Source organism: Equus przewalskii, chromosome 29, assembly GCF_037783145.1.
Source record: "Equus przewalskii isolate Varuska chromosome 29, EquPr2, whole genome shotgun sequence".
Lineage (NCBI taxonomy): Eukaryota > Metazoa > Chordata > Mammalia > Perissodactyla > Equidae > Equus > Equus przewalskii.
Genome location: NC_091859.1, coordinates 34,872,415 through 34,881,965, shown reverse-complemented (window position 1 = coordinate 34,881,965; position 9,551 = coordinate 34,872,415). Strand labels below are relative to the sequence as shown.

The window sequence follows — 9,551 nt, the reverse complement described above, 5'->3', positions numbered from 1 at the left end:
GCTGGCCCGGGGCCCTGGCACCTGAGAAGGCCGACACCTGGGCTGGGCTGCAGGGACTTCTTCAGGTCTCGGGGGATTTCTACTGCCCTGAAGCTTGAAAAGCTCCCTCTTGCTGGCTTGAGAGCAGGCCTGACCCCCGCTACTGCCCATTGAGAGGCCCACGCCGGAGAGGACTCTGGTTCTGTGTGTGACTGTCAGGTCCCACCCAGGTCACTGCCATGCTTCCCGTGGCAGGCCTCGGGGGCGGCTGCCTTCCCACGCTGGCCCGGGCACACGCGGTGCACGGCTGTCTCTGAGGGAGTTGCGGTCAAGGACTCAGGCCCCTGACCCGTCATGCTCCTTCACATATTTGCATTCCTGGGCCTCTGATCTGAGGCCTTGGGCAGAGGCCTTCTTCAGGTGCCTCCACCGAGGCCTCCTTATGGTGGAAGGAGGGGACCCCTGAAGACACCTTTGCCCTCTCTGACTCAGCTCCCTGTACTTCCCCACTCCCAGCCACCCCACCCTCTCCCCACCCGAGAGTCCATAAGACAGCTCTCACACAGTGACAGGACCCACGTCTGTGCTGACGTGCTGTGCCGAGGGCCCCCCTGACCCTCAGCAGATACTCTGTTCTAGGGGGCACAGGGGGGACGGGGTGTCAGCACTCTCTCTGGGTTTTGCACTCGGCTTATCCCACGGCAGCGAGTGAGCAAGGCTTACCTCTCCCAGGTTTGGGCTTGTTGCTATAACTGGCTGCTCCCACGCCTGGCAGCTCGGCTCCCCCTCCCAGTGCAGCGGTCATCCCCCTTCGTCAGGTGGGCAAGGAAGCACCTCAGCCTCGGGGCTCCCTGTGTGACCAGGACTGCCAGGAGGTGTGACGAGGACCCAGCAGTGAGGCGGCCTGAAATGGAATATCAGAATTTGACCCTGTTCGACTTTAAAAAATAAAGTTGCCAAAGATGTGAAAACGAACAAGCAAGCAACAAGAGCAAGTCAAGCAAGACAAAAGCTTACTTACCTTCCTGAGGGGCGCCTTTGATGTGGGTGAGCGATCCCAAGGGGGAGACGGCGCGTGGCTCCCCAGTGTGGTCCTGATGAGGGGGTGGAGGAGGCGTGCATCCCATCTAGTCTGAGAGAAGCTTGCTGTCTCAGCTCTGTGCCTCTTGCACAACTGCCTTGTCGTGGAGCCTAGGTCCTCTCTGTCTGGGACTGATGAAGTTTTGCTCATTTAATTAAAAAAAATTCTCTACTGTGTTTGCATTTTAAATTATTTAAATTTCCACGCTTTAAAGTGCACAAATCCTAAGTGTACAGCAGAGAATATTGATACATCAACACACCCATATAACCACCGTTGTGTCCCCTCCCCATCTCTCGAAGGTAACCACTACTCTGATTTCTTTCACTGTAAATTAGTTACGTCCGTTTTTTAAAATTGTGGTAAAATACACACAACATAAAATTTGCTATTTTTACCACTTGTAAGCGTCCAGTTCAGTGGCATTACGTATATTCACATTGCCGTGCAGCCATCACCACTGACCATCTCCAGAATTTTTCCATCATCCTGGACAGAAAGTCTGTACCCATTCATTCCCCATTCCCACCTCCACCCGGTCCCTGGCAACCATCACCCTACTTTCTGTCTCTATGAATGTGACCGTTGTAAATGCCTCACGTAAGTGGAATCAGACGCCAGCTGTCCTTTCGTGACTGGCTGATTTCGCTTACCATAGTGTCTTCACGGTTCATCCACCTGGTAGCCTGGGTCAGAATTTCCTTCTTTTTAAGACTGAACAAGGTTCCATTGAATGGACATACCACAGTGTGTTTACCCATTCATCTGTGGATGGACATTCTGGTTGTTTCCACTTTTCAGATACTGTGAATAACGCTGCTATGAACACTGGTGCACAATTGTCTAAGTCCCTGCTTCTGCTTCTTTTGAGAATGCATCCAGGACTGGAATTGACGATCACGTGGTGCTTCTGTTTAAATTTTTGAGGAGCGGCTGTACTGAATGGTGCCTGGTTTTGAACTCACTTGTACGGCATCGCCCTATACTTGGTTGCATCTTAAGGGCTTCAATTAAAGAAAGTGATCGGCAAAGCCTTTCTGATTCCAGGATTGTCCACAAGCCTCTCTGTTCTGCTTGTCCATTCTGACTCAATCACACACACTTGGTCATACGGGGGGTGACCCCGTACCTGACTCTGAAATTCTGGCCCAACAACCGACTGCAACTTCGGAGGTGCTGTTAAAAACACAGATTTTCGGCTTCCAGATTAAATGCGAGAGTGCAGCAAAATCATAGACTATCTCTGTCAGGTACTAATCAAAATGAAGACAAAAATCTGTTACGAAAATTGCACAAAAATGTACCAGCAGCAGCTAAAGCAAGCAGTCGAGGGCATGGAAGTGAACTTGTGCTCTCGATTTTACAGTGCGAGTGCGAGGGGAGTCACAGAAGAGGCTGGCAGGCCGGCACAGGGTGCTTCTCTGCCCCTTCAGTCAGAAGCAATACTGAGAAAGAGGGTGAGTCAATAACCCCAACAGAAATACCCTTGGAGTGGAGAGAAGCCAGCTGAGGGGCGAGGTAACACCCTGCAGAAATCGGGAGGAAGGCCCCCAAGGCCCCTGCTCACCACCTGCATGGGATCAAAAGAATGTTAGGTCAGCCTCTGCCGCCCCACAGTGACTTCCCGCAGTGAGTCAAGGGCCCTGAGACAGGGCGAGATCTGTCACTTCAGTTGGCGTGACAACCTGGAGCCTCCGAGAGCCCCCTTTACTACAAAACCCCCAGATCCCAGATCAGCTTAGTCTTTAAACGCCTTGCTGGACTCGCAAGAGGTGAAGGAATTCTCACGGCCATCCCTTCTTTTCAAACAAAAGCCGAAAGCAAAAAATAAAATCAACAGAAATAGTGAGGCGAAACAGGAAACGTGATGTCGAATTTGCTCTCAGCGCAAATGCTGTTCCTGACCATCTGAAATGGAAGCCGTGGGCGCCCAAGAACACGGGCAGTCGAAGTCGAGATTCTCGCCGTGAACTCAGGGCCCTGGATGGGACTGAAATCGAGTCCAGAGCAGCGGTGTTGCCGCCTCAGCACAAACGAGTGCAAATCTCTCTGGAGGGAGCGTTCTCAATTTCCCATCTACAAGCCGAAAGCATCAATCACCAGGCTCACGAGTAAAGGAGCCGCCACGGAGAGAGGAAACAGAAACAACAGACCATAGATATAGAGTCTCAAGAAACAAAGATACTGGAATAATCAGATGCCCGCTATAAAACAAATGTGTAAGAAAGAGGCGAAATTTGTCCTCACTGTCTGTCCTAACCTCCTTCCCCCTAGCTTTTCTTTCTGCCTTTCTGCCTTCATTGTCCTCATGTAACAAGTCTGAATACACACAGAATGGTGGGTGGTCGTGGCTGGGAAGAAAATTCCAGAGATGACAGTGGAGCATTCACAGAAGTCATGCTGTGTCGCCGATGCCCTCGATGGCACAGAGGATGCTGTTGGGTGGAAAAGCAAAGACACACACATTCTGAATGAAACGCTCAGGAGCACCAGGAACCAAACGTGAGAAGTTTTAGGCACACGTCAACCAGTTCAGTTTGCCTCTAATTTCCTTCTTATATAATCAATAGAACGAGGTAGGATAAAAAAACCCCTACATTTATGTGTCTAAAAGAGCTCTTAATAAGGATTAAAAATTCTAAATGAGAAGAATCACTTTGTCAGTTTAATTGGGAATATTTTTATTTCCCCAGTGGCATATAAAATAATAACGTCTTACAATTGGTGACATCTTAGATTCCATGGAATACAGTAAAATATCGACAAAACGTAATAGGAGTAACGACCACGGATTGAGCATTGACACTACGGCCAGACCCCGAACCCTGAGCTTCACTCACACGATCTCTTCTTCTCCTCACCACGTCCTTCAGGGAGTTGTTATTATTTTCACCTTACAGATGAAGAAACTGAGGCATCGAAGGTGAAATAACTTGTCGAAAGTCACATAGCTGGTCTATGGCAACACTGCATTTTTCCCTTTTTCCTTGTATTCCGAAATAATTCCAAAATGTGGAAAGTGTTAAGAATGGTCCAAAGAACCCCCATATGCCCTTTACGTGTACACCCCATTCGCGTTTCCATCCTTGTCTCAGTGCTGTCTTTTATGGCAAAGGATCCAGTCCAGAACCACACATCGCGTTTCATGGTGACCTCTCTCCAGCCTCCTTCAATCTGGAACATTCGCCTCAGTTCTCCTCGACCCCTTTGAAGCCTGAAGACCGGGCGCTTTGCAGAAAGTCTCTCGATTTGGGTTCGTCTGACGTTTCCTCATGATTAGACCCACACTGTGCATTTTTTGCCAGAATAACATAGAAGTGATGCTGGATTCTTCCCGGTGCGTCTTATGAAGTTTCAATTTCAATTTGTCCCTTTACTGGTGGCATTCACTCTGATCACTGGATTAAGATGGCATCAGCCAAGTGTCTCCATCATAAACTTACCTCCCCCCCTTTTGTAATGAGTATTTTGTGGAGAGAGACTTGGAGACTATGTAAAACACCATCCATCGTCCCACTCACTGATTTAGCAGCCAATGATGTTCCTTAACCAAATTAAATATTATTGTGATGGTTGCCGAATGGTGACTTTCTAATTGCATCATTCCTTCTACATTTGTTAACTGGCATTCTACTGGAAGGAAGAGCTTTTTTTTCCCTCGCCATGTTTTACTCGCTTATTTAACCTATTTTACTAAATGGATTACAATCAATTGCTATCATTATGTGTCTGGATGTTTCAGTCATCCCAGATTTGGCCAGGAGAGCTCCTTCAGACTGGCTCCCGTGTCCTTCTGACGTATTCCCTCCATTCTTTAAGACTTTCCTGATTTTCAGGCACCATAAGATACTCCCGTCTCATCTTGGACTTCTCCGACCCCAGCTTCACTCACTTCTCCAAGGACCTCAGCCTGAAAAGTGGAGAATGGTATTTAGAGCTCGCTGCTGCTGGGGTGTCACTGCCCTCAGGCCCTCTCGGTGGACAGAGCCAGGAAATGAATGAACGCATGCACGCATGAATGAACACACATATTTATAGCTATATTTATTTCTATATCTATCATTTTGAAAACCATAAGTTCACACTGACACTCCCCAATTCCAGTCCCACACCGCAGGGTTCATTCTGGCTTTCTCCCTGATGTATCTGCACTTCCCTTCTTGGCCGTGAGAAACCAGACCACGGTCCCCAGCATTCGTGCTTCATTGCTCCCCCGCCCACCTGCAGCCTGCCTCCCTGCTGGGCTGCTTCCCTGCTCTGACACCCGCTATTACGGGGTCCAATCGTGCCCCTCAAGAAAGACACATTGAATTCCTAACACCCCGTACTTGAGAATGTGACCTCACTTGGAAATACAGTCTTTACAGAAGCAATCAGGTAGAACGAGGTCATTAGGGTGGGCCCTGATCCAGTATGACTGGTGTCTTTATAAAAGGGGAATTTGGACCCAGAGACGCGCACAGGGGGAAGAAGATGTGCCGACACGCAGGCCGTGTAGTTGGAGTGATATGCACAGGCCAAGGATGACCAGGGATGGCCGGCGATCACCGGAAGCTAGAAGAGGCCTGCTGACACCTTGCTTTGAACTTCTAGGCTCCACAACTGTGAGACGATACACTTCTGTTGCTTCGAGCAGCCAGTTTTTGGTACTCTGTTACCCTAGAAAGGATGACATCCTCCTTGGTGGATCCTGGCTGCCTTCTTGTCCTCATCAGCTCTGCCTGCGGACTTCAGGAAGGGAGGGAGACTGGAATCAGGATTTGAATACAGGCCCATCCGTCTCCAAAGACCATGTTCTTAATTAGTCCCCTCTTTTTATGGAATAATAGGAGAGACCTAAATAAGCCTGTTAGCAAGCAGATCTTAATAAGTTCTATAGCAGGCGTTGGTACAAAATGGCCTTGAGGCCAAATATGGATTGCAGCCTGATTTTGTTCAGCCTGTGAGCTAGAAATGGTTTTAAATTTTTAAACGGTTGGAAAAAAATCAAAAGAAAAATAATATTTTGTGACATTTGGGAATTACATGAAATTCAAATTTCAGTGTCCATAAATAGTTTTATAGGAACACAGCCACTCTCCTTCGTTCATATTTTGTCTACGGCTGCACTGAATTTTTGCGGTAAATGGTAAAGTCGAGTCGTTGAAACAGAGACCATATGGCCTGCAAAGCCGTATTTACTATCTTGTGCTTTATAGACAAAGTTTGCCAGCCCCCGTTTTAGATATTCAAAGAGCATCCCTGAGAATACGAGGAAAAGAGAGATGACTTCCACCCAGGGAGGCAAGGAAGGGCTTCCAAGGGCAGTGACGTTGGCTCTGGGTCATGAAGGATATAAAATTTTGACATTTATTCATTTATTCCTCTATTCAATAAGCATCGAGCACCTGCTGTGTGGAACACGAAGATGAGTAAAACCCGGTGCTTGACCACACGGAGTTCACAGTCTAGGGAGGGCGGTGTGCAAACCTCTCCCGCCCACGCACTGTGAGGACCCCCCACTCACGGTGGAAGCTGAGGACTCATCTCCTGGGAGGTCAGAGGAGGCTCCGCAGAGGAGGCACCCCCATAGCTGGATCTCAGAGTTTATGGAGGGTCTTGCTGGGCAGAGGAAAAGGGAAATCTGGGTAGCCTTCCTGGAGGTGAGGACTTTTGCCCTTGGACTTACCGTCCCTGGGGTCTACTTATTGACCTGGCTAGCTAAGGAGGGCGCCAGGCAGTCAAGAGGCCCTCCACATGAGACTGGGCCCACACCCCCACTTCCAGGCTCACAGGCAGTGAGTGACACCCCAAGATCACAGCCTGTTAACGGTTGAGTTGAGGCTAACACTAACTCTTATGACTCTGAGCACACTGAAGGCTTGCAGGAGCAAATGTGGAATCCTGAGCTTTCTTTACCCTCCCCCGTCCCAAACTCCCTGCACAATCCAGCTCCTGGGACTTTGGGAAAAAAGAGAACCAAGGAAAGCTCGACATTGCCTCATCTTCATAGGAAACTCGGCCAGAGAAGGAATCCTAACCGTCCCAACCTTCTCCTGCCTCTGCCCCTTCTCAGTTCCCTGCGGAACCTCCATTTTAGCATCTTCCACGTTCATTGCAGCTGCTTGCATTTCTCTCTCCCTTGTTAGCCTGACAGCCAGTCAGGAGCAGGGACCATACCACTTATTTCTTATCTCTGATGCTGAGGAGTTACAGATGCTCAATTAATGTCTGTTGAATGGACTAGAATGTAGTTGAACTGAGCGGGGTGGAAAGGATGGGACCGGATCAGACAGGAATGGTAAGGCACCAAAGGATGCTCTCATAGGACATAGGTGGCCTCCGTCCATCGATTTCAAGAGCCACAGACTCTTCCAATTGTCCTTTTTTCAGTAAGTACTAAGTTTCCTCTATGGGTCTTGTCTGGGATTTATCTGCAATCATACTTTTTTAGAAAAAATTTATGCTATCTAAGTGGACTTCCTTCTTTCTTGAGCAACTGCAACTACCAAAACCTCAGTTCATTATCTCCCCAGCGCAGCCGGTCCCTGGTCTGAAGGTCTTCCCGTAAACAATTTGCTTCCAATACTTCTGAGCCTCTCATCCTCCTCCCTGCTGTCAAATCTGAATTCGTGTTAATTCCGCTTGGGCCAAAACTCAGGCTTCTATCACTTTCTACCTGTCCCTTCCGCCACCCACCAGTCAGGACTTACTATGTCTCCAAGAGTTTCGTATGGGACAGTCCGGCCCTGTGCTCCTCTCAGCACCAGCCCCTCCTCACAGGGCAGCCATGTCGCCCAGCTCCAGGGCGCGCCATTCACGCTGTGCTCTATGGGATTACAAATGGAGTCTCCTGAGTTGTGTGACACAGTGCCCCTGATTTAGTCACCAGAGTGATCTGTCACTCCCTTGCTCAAAAAGACCATCAACTCTGGAATTTCCATTACCCAGGCATTGACTCTGAGCCGGTCAGAGTTGTTTACAACACTCCCTGAACCTACCCGCCCAGTCTTATATGTCACCACTCCCAACTTCCCCAAACCAGATCCTTCTCTTGAGCGTGCTCTGAAACTCATCGTTTCTGAGCCCGTGAGTCATTAATTCCCGCTTCTCTCTCCTGTGATTTCATACTGGAGAGTTTCCCTAACTGATAGACATAACCAGGCTGCTTCCATCTCCAAAAAAAAACCTGCATTCGTTCATTCATTCATTCATTCAACCAATGTTTTGAACACTTGCTGGGTGCCAAGCCTTTAGTCTAGGCACTTAGGATGAATGAGTGAACAAAACAGATGAGGGTCTCTGCCTTCGGGACTCTTACGGTCTCAAAAGGGAGACACGTGATCAACAAGGAACGTAATAAATTGGGAAAGGATAAAATGCTTACAGTATTTTGGAAGGGGTAAGTGCTATGGAAAAAAAGGAGTCGAACTGAGAAAGGGGGATGGGTGGGTGAGGGGAGAGCGGATTGCAGCATTAAATGGGATGGTCAGAGGATGCCTCCTTGGGCAGGGGAGATGGTTGCCACTTCTAGAGTCTCATCTACATTCACTGTCATCACTTCTCACCTCCCACTTATTCCTCAGCCCAGGGAAATCTGATCCACAAACACTGCTTCCGACAAGGCCAACAAGGAGCTCCACATTGGACATCCATATGACGACCTCCACATTGGACCTCCATATGACGACCTCCACATTGGACCTCCATATGACGACCTCCACATTGGACCTCCATATTGGACCTCCATATGAGGACCTCCATATTGCAAACCCAGGGTCAGCTTTGCATTGTGGAAGCAGAGTTTGATGCTGTAGAACATTCAGTTCTTGACACATGTTTGTGCCTTGGCCTCCAGGACACCACACTTTCCTATTTTCTTCTATTTCTCCTTTGTCATCTCTTCTTTCTCTGCCCAGCCCTTCAGTGATGGTGTTTCCAAGGCCCACCCATGCCTTTGGCTCAACTGAAGCTGTGTATCCCCTCGAGAGTTTCAACCACGTATGTGCTGTGAAACCCAACTCTCTGTTTCAGTCCTGACTCTTGGAGAGATTTACAGGTTCCTTTCTGTTTATGAAAGGTGAGGCCCCTGCCTTCCTGCCAGAAACCTGCTGTGTGTAACTAAGTTTCAGGAATCTGGAAGGTCCCCTGGCAGAGCAGGAACAAGGCAGTGGAGCTTTTGGTTTAGGGCCTGAGGTCTGAGGTAAGAGGAGCAATAGGAGCAGGCTGGTGGTGGGGCACAGAGACCCTGAGAATATTGTCACAAGTGAAGCACGGGAAAGAGACCACCAGTGAGAGCTCCTTGCAATGGGAATGGCCATTTTTGGTGGGGAGGGCCTGTTCTGTGCACACCTAACCCTGGAGTCATGGTAAAGGAGGCTGCCAAGACTGCTTTGAACCCCAGCACAGGGTGTTAGGAGAGAGCACATCCTTCTCGGCCTGTCCTGGGTTCCTACTTTCCATGGTTTCCCTCCAGGCAGCCATGTTGACAGAGAGAACAGGTGTGACAATC

The 9,551-nt window shown here is 48.9% G+C and overlaps 1 long non-coding RNA gene across 1 annotated transcript; it reads right to left on the bottom strand.

The window, feature by feature from the left end:
* Positions 1-3,724: 3,724 nt before the first annotated feature.
* On the bottom strand, positions 3,725-7,906 carry LOC103559914 (uncharacterized). The gene is made up of 2 exons (XR_547078.2): positions 7,753-7,906; positions 3,725-5,788 (listed from the first exon to the last, which is right to left on the bottom strand). It is a non-coding gene; the product is annotated as an uncharacterized lncRNA (long non-coding RNA).
* Positions 7,907-9,551: the final 1,645 nt, after the last annotated feature.